The sequence below is a fragment of the Zingiber officinale genome, chromosome 4A, assembly GCF_018446385.1.
Source record: "Zingiber officinale cultivar Zhangliang chromosome 4A, Zo_v1.1, whole genome shotgun sequence".
NCBI classification, from domain to species: Eukaryota; Viridiplantae; Streptophyta; class Magnoliopsida; order Zingiberales; family Zingiberaceae; genus Zingiber; species Zingiber officinale.
Window position 1 is genome coordinate 22,030,600 of NC_055992.1, and position 15,656 is coordinate 22,046,255.

A 15,656-nucleotide genomic window follows, 5' to 3' on the forward strand; every position below is an offset into this window, starting at 1 on the left:
TTATAATCTTAATTACTTCTTCTTTAAATGCCTCGGCATTTTAATAGGCACCTTGTGTGCCAAAAATCCCTCAAGTCTCGACTTTGAGATCTACTTAAGGCCTCGGCCTTTTCTTTTCTTTTCTTTATCTCCTTTTTACTCTTATCTTTTGGTACTTTAGTAGGAAACCACAACTAAAGCCGAAATAAATCTGTCCATGCTAAATGAGGTAGTAATGAAACAACAAGATCTACTAACTGGAATTTAAACTTGCTGAAATTGAAGCGTAACACAAAACTAGGCTTGCTGAACTTAACATAAACTGTCCATGCTCATAATCTGAGTTCACATGCTTCAATTAAGGAATTAACAAGGAGAAACCAACCTTAAAACTAATCATGTGTATAGAATTAGCAAGGAAAACTAAGCTACAATGACAAATTCTGCATACCTAACCAATACAAAAGAAACCAGAAACTGATTGCTTTAAAGGGATGCCACTCATGCACATTTAATTACCTAAGGAACTAGAACTCTAAATCTACTCATGCTCAAACCTATAGCAACGAAATAGAAAATGAAATCTAATCATGCATATTCAATAGCAAATGAGAAAGTCCAAACAGCATGCTAGAATAAACCAAAAAAAACTGAAATGCTAATCTACAATGCTAACCATACAAAATCTGCTATGCTAGACAATCAAAAATCTGCAATGCAAGCTCTAAAGCTAGGATAGGTTTAATGGGCTGTTCTTGTTCAACTTATAGCACAAAAGGAATGGGTTGTTCTTATTCGGAATTTACTACAAGATTTTGAAACTAAACTTCCAAATCACCCAACTGTGCAGGCTTGTAAACTACAAGGAGGCCAACCAATAAGACTAAATCTGTTACAGGTTCCAAAGCAAAGACAAAGTGCACTAATTCCCTAACAACATAACTGGTTACAGCAGAAAACAACAAATTGTTAATTCAATCTAAAACCTTGTAATGATTTCTGGAAACGAAACAAAACCATCTCGAAACAGCAAATCTCATAGCAAGGGATCACAAGCTACTAATCTTATCCACCGAATTCAAACTTCAATTCAAAGAAATACAATCTGTTTCCCTTCTTCGTTCCCTTTTGAGACTCACGGCAACAACCTCACAACAGGCTCCTTACGGCATTCATCACAGAAAACAACAAGTAAAGCAAAAACTCGATAGCTACTCTTACCGCAGGTGAGTAAGCAACTTACCTTGCTTCTTGGACTCACAACCGAACAAAAAGGGCTTCTAGGACCTTAGCCGTCCGCCGAAGATGATGCCCTAACTCCCTTTCATTTTCTGCCCGAGCTCCGCCATCGTACGCAGAAGAGAAGGAGAGAATGGTTTAAGTCATGGGAAAATAGAGCATCAACTTATCCCTTTTTATAACTTAATATTTCTGTTAACTCCTTAAATAAATTCGCTATCTTTTCTAAATAGACAAATCCAACATCAACTTATCCCTTTTATAATCCAATATTCTGTTAATTATTTTAAATAAATTTGCTACTTTTTCTAAACAAACAAATCCAACATCAACTTATCCCTTTTATAATATTCTGTTAACTATCTTAAATAAATTCACTATCTTTTCTAAACAAACAAATCCAAGATCATCTTATCCCTTTTATAATATTCTGTTAACTATCTTAAATAAATTCGCTACCTTTTCTAAATAGAAAAATCTGTTTGCCCACCTGGTCAGCTCGATTTTGACCGAGTCAAAGGTCGTGGGTTCAATTCTCGGCTTGGACATTTTTTTATTGAAACTTCCTTCGTTTAGTAAAAATACCAAACGACCTCCAAAAATTACATAAAATTACTCTAAAAATTTCTAAAAATCCCTAGAATATTTCTATATCATTTTTAAATATTTTTAAATTACTTTTAGGTCTCTAATTGAAGAAATTTGGGGTGTTACAATTCTCCCTACCTTATAAAAAGTTCGTCCTCGAACTTAGAATAATTCTGGACATCTCTGTCTCATACTGTCCTCACGCTCCTAAGTAACTTCCTCATGCTTCTGGTTCTAAATGACTCCCACTAATGATACTCTTTGTTCCTTAGTTTCTTAACTTCTCGGTCCTCTATCATTTATCTCGCATCGTACCCATTAGTGGTCTTTGAAAGACTTGGTATCTTCTCTATCCTTTCTAAACATACTTATGTATATATGAATATAAGAGAAACAAAACTAAAATTGTCTCTATTCTTTCTAAGCATATGTATCAAAACATAGAAAATTAAAACATGAATTTTCTTCTTTCCTAAGCACATATAAGCAGATACTCTATACTGCAAATAATGAAGAAAGCATAAAAGAAAATTAAATACTTTCTTACTTGAAAACGGCAAGGATGGTGCTGATGTGCGATGATGGAGAATGGGAACTGCTCTGATACCAACTGTAACGATCACCCTTCTTACTACTACTACTCTCTAAGGATGACCGTTACTTAACTACTAACTCTACTTAACCGGTATGATTAAAATCCTTGAAGAAACCCTACCGAAAAATTTCGGCAGAATCTCCCCTGTACCGGTGACCAAATCAACAATACAAACAAACTATACTCAGCCACAGGCGGCTGGAACATATATTTTCACAACCAAAAGGAATAACATCACCACGCAGTTTAATGAAGTCAAAGCATGCAAGTAATAAATAGCGGAAACAAAATAAAAACATACAGTTAACTAACAGCGGAAGACTAAATGACTCATCTAATACATTCTTAATAAATTCTTAAACTAAGTCCCAAGGCTTCCATAGTCCTGGCATCACACATCCCTCGAACACCTCCTTGTCGCCTTCCTTTCTATATCTTTTCCTTTCCTGTATCTGCAGTAAGAGGAAGTGTAGTCTATAAGCAAAATTTGCTTAGTAAGCGCTATCTAACTCACAAAAACTCGATATGCATGTATATAAATAAAAACATGCTAAAACTGAATGCTAACATGCAAAGCTACTCATGCTCATAAATAGCAAATAACAGTAAGCTAACTCATGCTCTCCTAATAGTAAAGAAACATACTGAAAGGCTAAACATGTAAGACAAGTCTATACTATCATGCTAGCATAAAGAATTTAACTTACTGAATTCTAAACACTTTCTGATTCTTATTAAACTTACTTAATAACTTATTCTTTTATTTTACTTATTTAAAACTTATTCTTTAATACTTGTAAACTTTTGTAAACACATTGTTTTATTAGTTCAAAAGCTTATACTTATAATACTTCAAAATAATAATCAACTTCTTCTTGGGCCCAGGCATAGTACCATCTTATGCGCGTTCCCTAATAGGTTGGGGTAGCGAGCCACCAATCCTAAAAGAGCAGACCTCGGTCTACCAGGGCCAAGACCTCGGAATTGGACACCTGGATTTGTTTAACGACAACCTCGGAAGTCGGGTACTAGCCTCTTCTTAAAAGTAAAATACTTATAATCTTAATTACTTCTTCTTTAAATGCCTCGGCATTTTAATAGGCACCTTGTGTGCCAAAATCCCTAAAGTCTTGACTTTGGGATCTACTTAAGGTTTCGGCCTTTTCTTTCCTTTTCTTTATCCCCTTTTACTCTTATATTTGGTACTTTAGTAGGAAACCACAACTAAAGCCGAAATAAATCTGTCCATGCTAAATGAGGTAGTAATGAAACAACAAGATCTACTAACTGGAATTTAAACTTGCTGAAATTGAAGCGTAACACAAAACTAGACTTGCTGAACTTAACATAAACTGTCCATGCTCATAATCTGAGTTCACATGCTTCAATTAAGGAATTAACAAGGAGAAACCAACCTTAAAACTAATCATGTGTATAGAATTAGCAAGGAAAACTAAGCTACAATGACAAATTCTGCATACCTAACCAATACAAAAGAAACCAGAAACTGATTGCTTTAAAGGGATGCCACTCATGCACATTTAATTACCTAAGGAACTAGAACTCTAAATCTACTCATGCTCAAACCTATAGCAACGAAATAGAAAATGAAATCTAATCATCCATATTCAATAGCAAATGGGAAAGTCCAAACAGCATGCTAGAATAAACCAAAAAAAAACTGAAATGCTAATCTACAATGCTAACCATTCAAAATCTGCTATGCTAGACAATCAAAAATCTGCAATGCAAGCTCTAAAGCTAGGATAGGTTTAATGGACTGTTCTTGTTCAACTTATAGCACAAAAGGAATGGGTTGTTCTTATTCGGAATTTACTACAAGATTTTGAAACTAAACTTCCAAATCACCCAACTGTGCAGGCTTGTAAACTACAAGGAGGCCAACCAATAAGACTAAATCTGTTACAGGTTCCAAAGCAAAGACAAAGTGCACTAATTCCCTAACAACATAACTGGTTACAGCAGAAAACAACAAATTGTTAATTCAATCTAAAACCTTGTAATGATTTCTGGAAACGAAACAAAACCATCTCGAAACAGCAAATCTCATAGCAAGGGATCACAAGCTACTAATCTTATCCACCGAATTCAAACTTCAATTCAAAGAAATACAATCTGTTTCCCTTCTTCGTTCCCTTTTGAGACTCACGGCAACAACCTCACAACAGGCTCCTTACGGCATTCATCACAGAAAACAACAAGTAAAGCAAAAACTCGATAGCTACTCTTACAGCAGGTGAGTAAGCAACTTACCTTGCTTCTTGGACTCACAACCGAACAAAAAGGGCTTCTAGGACCTTAGCCGTCCTCCGAAGATGATGCCCTAACTCCCTTTCGTTTTCTGCCCGAGCTCCGCCATCGTACGCAGAAGAGAAGGAGAGAATGGTTTAAGTCATGGGAAAATAGAGCATCAACTTATCCCTTTTTATAACTTAATATTTCTGTTAACTCCTTAAATAAATTCGCTATCTTTTCTAAATAGACAAATCCAACATCAACTTATCCCTTTTATAATCCAATATTCTGTTAATTATTTTAAATAAATTTGCTACTTTTTCTAAACAAACAAATCCAACATCAACTTATCCCTTTTATAATATTCTGTTAACTATCTTAAATAAATTCACTATCTTTTCTAAACAAACAAATCCAAGATCATCTTATCCCTTTTATAATATTCTGTTAACTATCTTAAATAAATTCGCTACCTTTTCTAAACAGAAAAATCTGTTTGCCCACCTGGTCAGCTCGGTTTTGACCGAGTCAAAGGTCGTGGGTTCAATTCTCGGCTTGGACATTTTTTTGTTGAAACTTCCTTCGTTTAGTAAAAATACCAAACGACCTCCAAAAATTACATAAAATTACTCTAAAAATTTCTAAAAATCCCTAGAATATTTCTATATCATTTTTAAATATTTTTAAATTACTTTTAGGTCTCTAATTGAGGAAATTTGGGGTGTTACAGGCGACAAGGAGATGCAAGAGGAGTGTGTGATGTGTGGACTATGGAGGTCCTTGGGACTTAGCTAAAGAACTCATTTAGTTTAAGAATTTGTTTAGTTTAATTTCTTATTAAGTTGATAAGAAAATTATGTAGTAAGAGGTTATGTTTTCGGTTTTTCATTATCTGCATGATTTGAATTATTAAACTGCGTGGTTGTGGTTAGTTTTCATTTCTTATTAAACTGCGTGGTTGATTGAAATATATTTCCAGCCGCCTGTGGCTGAGTATATTATGCTTGTATTATGGAAAATGGTCACCGGTACAGGGGAGACTCTGCCGAAATTTTTCGTTAGGGTTTTCCTAGAGACTTTTAATAAACCGGTTAAGTAGAGTTAGTAGATAAGTAACGGTCACTCTTAGAGAGTAGTAGTAGTAGTAAGAAGGGTGGTCGTTGCACTACGGAAGAGTATGCGAGTGGATGAGAAGGAGGCGCGCGACATTTCAGAGGGATGAGAAGCTGGAGCGAAAGGTTGCTCGAGAAGGACAAAATTGGGTTCGGGTGAGCCTTATTTCGATTGGTCGAAATCACCCAAGTGAGCGGAGCCGGAGCAGAAGACCCGGACCGAGGCGAGCAGCACCAGAGCAGAGGGACCAGACCAAAAGTCAACCCTGTTGACTTTAGTGGTCCGGACGCCCGGAGTTGAACTTTGACCAAGATCGAGTCAAACACGATCTGTTGCGAAGGGGATAAAAGTTTATCCCCTCCCAGGAGCATGGAACCCTTCCAGGCGCCCCGACCAAGGCTATAAATACAGCCTTGGTCTAGAAGTTTCCAATCAACTCAAGAATTCTATATTCCAACACTTGTGCACTTCTTTGTTAGTAGAGCTTCTGTATTCCAAGAGGCTTCTCCGCCTGAAGGAGATACTAGTGCTACACTTTCCTTGGATTAACAACCTCCTCGGTTGTAACCAAGTAAACATCTTGTGCCTCTTCTTTTCAGTTTTAATTTATTACTTTTATAATTTATGCAAGTATTCTGTTGAAAGTTCGAGAAGGGTCTCTTTTTGTATTTGCAGGTTATTCAACCCCCCTTCTAGCCAACCGCCATGATCCAACAGATTGGACTTAGCTAACTTTCTTGACAAGTAAGAAATCAAGTTATGTGATCTAATTAGATAGGTACTTACATTGGTTTGAGAACTTTATGAATCGGATATAGATCCTTGGATTCCCTCGGACTCGGCTTTTGATTCTGTCTCGGACTCAGATTCGACGACTTGCTTTTAGGCTAGTAGTACGAGGAAGTTGGTTTGTTCACGGTCTTCATTAGAGTCTTCTGATGATGATTAGTCCCATATTGCTTGTAGCGCCTTCTTTTTCCGTTGCTTCCTTCTGATTTAGACAGTTTGCCTTAATGTGTCCGGTTGCAGCCATAGTAGGTGACTTCAAACTTCATTTTTGAGTTTAGACTTGGTTGTGTCATCTTTGCCTGGATCATCTTTTTGATCTCGTGTTTTGTGAAGCAATTCTTATTCTTGCACAATTTTCATACAAGATTAACTAGCTCGATGGTGATCTCATCATTGTCTTATGACTCTGATTCGTATTTGGGCTTAGATTTGGTTAGGCGCTTGACTTTTGATTCTTTTATTTTGTTTGTACCTGCAACAAAGGCAATACTTTTCTCGACTGAAGGTGTATTATTCTGTTCATGTAATTTGAATTCTGAAAATAATTTAGCTATTCTAATTGTTGAAAGATCCTTGAATACTTTGTAAGAATCTACCATCGATGTCCACAAGGTATTCCTCGAAAAAGCATTTAGCTCGTACCTGATTATGTCGTGATTCTCCACTTTCTGTCCGATCGCATAGAGTCCGTTCAGAAGATCTTGGATGCGAGTATGTAGCTGGCTCGCTAACTCACCTTCCTATATTTTTATATTATATAATTTTTTTAATAGTAGATCTTGTTTTCTTACTTTCGTGTCGGAAGTACCCTCGTGTAGCTCGATCAATTTTTTTCACAACTCCTTTGCACTTAAAAATGGACCAACTCTGTTCAGTTCTTCTTTTGTTAGGTCGTATCGTAGAGTACATGTTGCCTTGGCATTGGCTTCGATCTTCTTCATCAAATTTGTGTCCTAGTTCTCGCATGATATTAGTTTTCTAGTGTCGTCGAGTGGAAGTACTAATCCGGTATGGATGATCATCCACATCTCGACTTGCGTCTGGAGGTGGTACTCCATTCGACCCTTCCAGTAGCCAGAGTCTTCATCAGAGAAGAGAGGCGGGCGTGTTGTGCTGTAACCTTCTTGGTATGCCATTGTTAAAGAGAAATCTCGCACATTAAAAAATAACAAATATTCCAAGACTTGGTCTTGGATTAGTAGTGCGAGAGTAAAATATAGTAACACTCGAGTAGTGTTTACACCGACCTCAAGAACCAAAAAATTTGATCGACAAAACTTACCGATTCCGATTGACTTTGAAAAAAATACCACAAAAATAAAAAAAAAATTGCTTGAATGGTGGTTTCATCAATTCGAAGCGACCTTGCTCTAATACCAATTGTAGGATCGATGCATACTAGAGGGGGGGGTGAATAGCACTCATGTCTTTTTCACTCGTTTTGGAAAACTCGATCGTGTAAGAGTTCATGCAGCAGAAATTAAAGAGCAAAAAGTAAGAGAACAAAAACCAAGTTGACACCTTTGGCTTTACTTGGTACGAAGCCTTTGACAACTCTTACTCTAAGGTTCGCGATCGTTCATTGCTTATGTTGGGCAATCTGCTATCAATTCGTAAAAGCTTTACAAATATGCAAGTATAAGTATTAAAACTAAAGTATACTGACAACAAAGGATTAGTAGTTGGTCGTCGATTGTTGGAGAGCATTTGGACATCGTTGAATCATCTCGGAGCAACGCACATGGAAGATGACCGTTCTAAATGTGTTATTTAGAAGTTGTTGGTCGACCCTCCTTTTATAGTCGAGCCAGACCTAATCTAGATCCATTGATTTCGGGATCAATCTTTGGCTTGACACTCATCGGTCGACCAATCTAGGTGTTCGATCGACCGAACCCTCTAAACCTACCCAGCTTCTCGTCCACATGCTTCTGCTCGGATAAGGTCTTCGTTCGATCGACCAATCCCGCTATTCAGTCCACCGATCTCATTGATCTTGCTAGCTTATCTGACCCGATCAACCCAGTCCGAAGCTAATCCACCGTTCAATCAACTGAACCTCCCTGTTCGGTCGACCGATCCCCTAGTCAACACTTCACCATGAGTTGGAATATGATTTGTTCACTTAGTGGTTCGGTCGACCGATCCAGACGTTCGGTTGATCGAACACGACTAAATCTAACCCTGTAAAAATGTTAGTTTTCCTGCAAAGCGGAATTAAACAAATAGAACATAATAAAGCAATAGATAACTTGATAGCCTTCAGACTATCCGATTCTGACTTTCGGATTTCGCTGAAACCTTAAGTCGAACCGATGCCTACTGTTTCCTCTTCGGGAAATAGGTCCTCACCTACTCCTCTTAGGAGAGTTTACCTTTTGCTAAATCGATCCTCCAGACCGATTGGACTTTTACTCAGTGCCCTAGATTTCAGGACTTTCCCGCTAGACGTCCGATCCCCGATCCATCCAATCTTAAACCTGGTCTGCGACCACTAGAGTCCCTGACTCTAGGATTTCGCCCAAAGTACACGATTCGCCAAGACATTCTATAACCTAGGGTTACTACCCCTAGGACCTAGGGTTACCTCCCCCTAGGATTTTCCATCTACCTAGAATCGACTAGAACTTTTGTCTATGTATACTTAGGACTTTCCGACACACTTGGTTTAACCCTTGCTAGATCATAAGACAACTTAACTTTGAACTCTTTGTCATTATCAAAATACAGGTTCGATCATTTGGTGCTTCTTGTACCAACAGTTACGACCATATACAATAGCTATGACTTCTTTAGTCTTATACCAATGAAATTAATTGACCAAATTATTTACAGGGGTATCTTGTACCCATAAAATTTGGTATCAACTAAAGTTTTACTTGTATTTCACATACAACTTAAATATAGCCCAAGTGAGAGATTGTTGGATTTTATTATCCCTATTAGGTGGACTTATTTATAAATTGAACATGTGAATATAACCCTTTAAAATGATCTAACTTATGTTTATTGAGTTTCGGGTTATTGGATGCGGGCTCAATATGTAGAACCTTTTTGAAACCCCCCACATACATGCAAGATACAATCGCACAGACAAGATCATAAAATAAAACAAAATCGAATAACAATTATTCTAGGTATACCTTACAAATAACTTGTAATGAGAAGGGCATCAACCTTTTGCGACGTTATCGAACCTCGCCTCTAAAGGAAGATCTTTCTTTAGGTGGCTCACGACAACAAGAGGAGATCCTCTTATTATGGTCGGTGGCAAGAGAGAGGGCAAGGGAGAGGGAGAGAGGAATTGGGTTTAAGTTTTAAAAACCTAATCAAACCAATAATGAATTATATATTAATTCTCTCTTAACCATATCAATATATAGTCTCCTATAATAAGTTAGATTAGAAATTCCAAATCTAACATATTATGTCTTAACTAAAAATTTACCCATTAACTCCTTGATTTGGTTCACAACTAAATCAAGTTGGTTAATGGCTAAACCAAATAGAGTCTAACTCTTTCATAAGAGTTGTGGCTCATCCGAGCTTCCTTTTTGACAAATATTTCCATATTTGTCTTATGTATGGCCCAACAAAATATTTATCTCTTGATCTGATAATCCTATTCTCTAACTTGTTATACGTCTTTTATTGACTCGTAGTGCATGTGACCCAATATGTTCCCGATTTATCTTGATCGCCCATAATTAACTACTTAATTATGGAATGATCATGAGTGACACCTAATAGTACATCATGATCCCCAATTAACTAAAAAATCATAGTTGATCTCAAAATTAATTTTGAACCCTTCAGCAGCTACAGTGAGTCGTGTCTTGTTCGTTTCACTCGTCTTATACCCACTTGGTTTATGACATGGTTTATGTGTCTACCCCCACTAGGCTGACTATGTGACACCTAGCCCAAGTAATACTTCCTTATTCTATGGATTTAAATTACTCATACATGTATACAAGAGTCTCATACTCTTAACATATGATGCTTTGGCCAAAGACTGAATAATAATCTTAACGTGTGGCCATAGGATATACGTCTACTCACAAGGAGCGATGAATCCTCTATAGATTATCCAAACACCTTCGGACACTTCGACTTATACCCAATCATCTCGGGTCCACACCTCTAAGAGATGTTTGCTTAAGATGTCAAAATATAAGTCTCCATAACCAAGATGACTTGTATACCTCAAGTTGAAGGAAATTTGCACTCGAGTAGCAGTAAGAACTTCACAGACATATCTATATATATAGAGAACCATATGAAGTCTTACAACAAGTAGCTCTAATGAACTAGTTACTGTTGGTACAATCGACCTCCAAGGTTTTAATGTTCAACAAATATGTTTAAGTATGTTTAATGGATCTTGATCATGGGAAGTCCTAGTCATGGCTAAGCAAGGGTAGGAAGTCAACCGAGTGACTAATCCTAACTGTGGTTAGGCAAGGGAAGTCCTAGTTGTAGGCTAGGCAAGGAAAATCTCAGTATATCATGGAAGATAGGTGGATTCAATAGGTCTGGAGGACCTGATCACTGGGTAGCCGAATATTGAGTCAAGAGAAATATCGGTAGATCGTGGAAGTCGGGTGGATAGGTCTGGAGGACTTGATCCCTGGGTAGCCAAATACTGAGTCTTGGTAAGTGAAGCCTGGTGGAGAAAACCCTAAGGGGTGGTAACCTTAGGTTATGGTGAGTGAAGCCAGATGGAGAAAATCCTAGGGGGATATAACCTTAGGTAACGAGAAGTCTTGGAGGAGTGAACTCCAAGCAAAGTTGATCGGCGGATCTTGGTGATTCTAAGTTTAGTTTTATCATAGCATTCTGTATTACTATTATTGCTGCTGGCTAATGTAGTATTGCAGGAAAAGTCTTAGTGGATCAGGTGATCAGACACTGAGCAGAGAAAGTACAAACAAGTTTGGAGGACCAATGTTTGGCAAGTAAGTTGAGGTAAGCAACTGGAGGAACGACAGTGAGGTCGTGTTCCTGTTAGGAACAACCTAAGGTCGCTGATCCAACTGAAGAAACCGGGAATGTTTCCAAGTTGAGATCAAGATAGTTCTACTGTCTAATACTACTCATGCATCTAACTATTCATATATAGTTGTGCTAACTTTTTTTTACAGGAATATGATTGTTATATCGAACTAACTTTGTGTTGCAGAATCATATGACCCCTTTGAACTTCAAAGGGTCATAACTTTTGACTCATAACTCGGAATCAGGCTCTGTCAGTGGTCACGCGTCCAGCACTCATAAACCTTCATTTTTCCAAGGGTTCAGTCAATTGAACAGGAGGTTCAGTTGACCAAAAAAAGCATTTTATCAGTAGACCGAACGAAGGTTCGATCGATCGAACAGGCAAAATTGGCAAACAGATCAGGCTCGCAAACATGGTATCACAGCATGATCAGTCAACCGAAAATGAGGTTCAGTCAATCGAACAATGAAAGCATTAATGAAGCATTAAGTGAGAATCTCGGCGAGAAGGGAAGTTCACCATTTGGTCGATCGAACAAGGTTATCGGTCGACTGAACCATTAAAGATCAGTTAATACTCAAAGATTAGATCTTAGCAAAGAAGGAAGGGAGCGGATTCAGTCAACCAAACCCAGGGATCGGTCAATCGAACATCGACGATTCTTATAAAAGAGAGCTCGAGGTCTGAGGCTGAAGACAGCGCTGATTGGTTTGAAGTTCATCTCTGTACAAAGCTGCGACTTGTGCTACGACTACTCGTCTACTGCTTTAAGAAGTGTCGACTGAGCCTCAACTTTTACATACTGTCGGTATAACTTATTTTTGATTGTATTGTACTTAATTCAAGTAAGATAGTAGATTGCCTACTCGTCTACTGATTGTATTGTACTTACTATCTTACTCATCTTGTTGTACACACTGCTTCTTTCCGAGGCTTTCGGAAAGAAGAGGCTTAGTAGATTGCCCATCGGTGCGGTCAAGGATCGCGGGCCTTGGAGTAGGAGTCGACCTAGTCTCCGAACCAAGTAATCGAACTGTTCTTTATTTTTTCACTGCACGACTTTGTTTTTAATGAGTAAAAGAAAAGTTTTAAAAGCGCGATATTCCCCCCCCCCCCCCCCCTCTATCGCACCTATTCGATCCAACAGTTACCATAATTAGTATCCACTTTTAACTCTCGACATCCCAACATCTCCACCTAGTGAGAAACAAGTGCTTGGCCGAACTAAGGAGTATAATCTGTGCTAGTCTTACAGAATTGATGATACCCGAATGCATCAATTCGATAACTAGAAAAACTCTAATACGTTCATAATTACATATGTAGAGATAATCACAAGTTGTGATCCAATCACAAATTCTCTCATACTATGAATTATATTACAATAAATGAGTTTAAGACTATTCAAACATATAATATACACTCAAATAGTGAATCTATATTTATCAAATAAATAGTAAAATCATAATGCGGTTGTCTTAGGGCATCCCTAAAAATGTAACAATAGGTACTTAAGCAACATAAAAAAGACCAATACATAAGCATTCTTTAAGCATGGTATTTACACCCTATATGTTCTAGATAACGCATCAAGAAATAGGTACATAAGCAACATAAAAAGATCAATGCATAAGCGTTCTTTAAGCATTGTATTTACATCCTATATATTTTAGATAGAGCATCAAGAAACAAATACATAGGCAACATAAAAAGACAATGCATAAGCATTCTTTAAGCATAGTTTTTACACCCTATATGTTTTGGATAACGCTTCAAGAAATAGGTACTTAAGCAACATAAAAAGATCAATACATAATCATTCTTTAAGCATAGTATTTATACCCTATATGTGTTGGGGTTGTAAGATTTTAAACATAGTTTTACATTGAAAATACATGGGAAAAATCATAAGTTTATAAGAGAAAGATATCTCTATTGGTATGAGGCCTTTTGGGTAAAGTCCAAGAGCAAATCCATGAGGGCTTAGGCCCAAAGTGGATAATATAATACCATTGTAGAGATATTATAATTCTTATGAATCTAACAATTGGTATCAGAGTCTGAACTACCAGAAGGTCAAACCGCTAAATGTGCACAAGAGTTATGGTCTAATTGAGTCATGTGAGTATAATATTAACCTTGAACAAAGAAAGTGAGGGCTCCCATGTCCATAACAAGAGGACCGGACACCAAGCAGGAAGTCCTAAATGTAACTAGGTAAGGAAGTCCTAGTAAGTCGGTTGGACCGAGGGGTGGGTCAAGAGTCGGACGTGGGGGACCCTCTGGTCCTTTGTTTGAGGAGGGGGGATGTTAGGTTGCAAAATTTTAAACATAGTCCCATATTGAAAACACATGGGAAAGATTATGTGTTTATAAGAGAAAGATATATCTTCATTGGTATGAGACCTTTTGGGTAGAGCCCAAGAGCAAATATATGAGGGCTTAGGCCTAAAATGGACAATATCATACCATTGTGGAGATATCTAAATTCTTTTGGATCTGACAATATGTTATGGATAACACATCAAGAAACAGGTACTTAAGCAATATAGAAAGATCAATGCATAAACGTTCTTTGCCCTTAAACATGGTATTTACATACTATACGATCTGATTAATACATTGAGAAAAGGGTTAGAATGTGTCGAGGCAGAGACACTGGTCAAGATTGAGACACTACCGAGATAGAGACGCTGGCCAGGATTGAGACACTACCGAGACAGAGACATCGGCTGAGACCGACAAGTACTTAAACAACAAAAAATCTCGATGCATAAAATGTTCTTTACACTAAAACATGACATTGAGTTATTATACGGTCTGGTTAATGCATATAAAAAAGTATAGAACATGCCTTTTGTGTTTAAACACCCGCATAATCCACTTTGGATGCCAGAGAACTAGGGGTATGATCGGGGCACGACTATGCCTTCGATTTTTCACCATAAAAACTCACGGTTTCTTTCTCTTTTAAGGTAGGGGGCAACCACTCTCCCCCTTCTACCCTCTAGGTCTTACTTATTGGTTGCTCAAAGACCAAGTCTAATATTTAAATAATTTATTACCAAGTTTATTTATTTATGGATAGACTAGGTCCAATGATTGCAATTAATAAAGACTTATCAAACACCTATTAATAAAGACTATGTTCAATAATTAAATGATTTATTACTAAGTTTATTTATTTATGGCTTAAAAATTAGGTCCAATAATTTAAGACCAAATATATTAAAACCTATACGTGCAATTAATAAAGACTTATAAACAATGATTAACCAAGTCAGGTAATGTCAAACCTGAGGCGATCGACTCAGCCCCACGAAAGTTTTTCATCTACCACTAGGATAAATCGGGAAGCGCTCGCGTCAAGCAGCAAAAAAGCCCAACATCCCTTGGTTACGAGTCTCATTTAGAGAAAAAATTCCTACAAATACGTCGTAGTTGGGAATCGAACCATGGGTGCCTGGATGACAAATGGATAATCTCCCACTGTATCATAGCCCGTGTCACGCCCCAGGGGAGTCTTTGCTAGAAAAAAATTTCCGACAGCATCCCCCCCTGTATGGGTGACAATCTGAATTTTATCTATAAAACCCTTAGGGCCGCTCAATCCACGGCCAACACGACCGAAACATATACAATAAAATATGATAAGCATTCCACCCAGTTTATATAATTCAGCATCCAGCTAACACAACCACACAATTATAAAGGTAAAAATCTACTCCACTACTACAAGGAAAAACACAACACAATGGAAAGCCTTTGTAGTGGAAAACATCAGCATCATACCCGAAACACGACATAAAATCCATAAGTACAAGAACTACACATCATAAGTATGTAGACATAACAAAACAAGGAAACAACGAAAGTCCGAAACCAGAAACCCATCTCGACACTTAGTGGGGGACTAGTGACTGGAACCTCCTAACAGCTTCAACCTGAAATAGAAAATATATCAACGGTGTGAGTCCAACACTCAGCGGGTATCAAGCTAACATGCATAGTATAATATATCCAATAATAATAATTATGTCGTACAGTCTCCTGGACAATAGCTGAAAATGTAAAACTGAAAAGACAGGAGAAAATTGT

General features: G+C 37.5%; 1 protein-coding gene and 1 long non-coding RNA gene across 2 annotated transcripts in view; one reads left to right on the plus strand and one right to left on the minus strand.

Moving 5' to 3' along the window:
- Positions 1–15,656, plus strand: part of LOC121969691 (alpha-galactosidase 1-like) — a 30,512-nt gene that overhangs the window by 2,768 nt on the left and 12,088 nt on the right. The window lies entirely within an intron of this gene.
- On the minus strand, positions 1,016–2,967 carry LOC121969692. The gene is made up of 2 exons (XR_006108614.1): positions 2,916–2,967; positions 1,016–1,222 (listed from the first exon to the last, which is right to left on the minus strand). It is a non-coding gene; the product is annotated as an uncharacterized LOC121969692 (long non-coding RNA).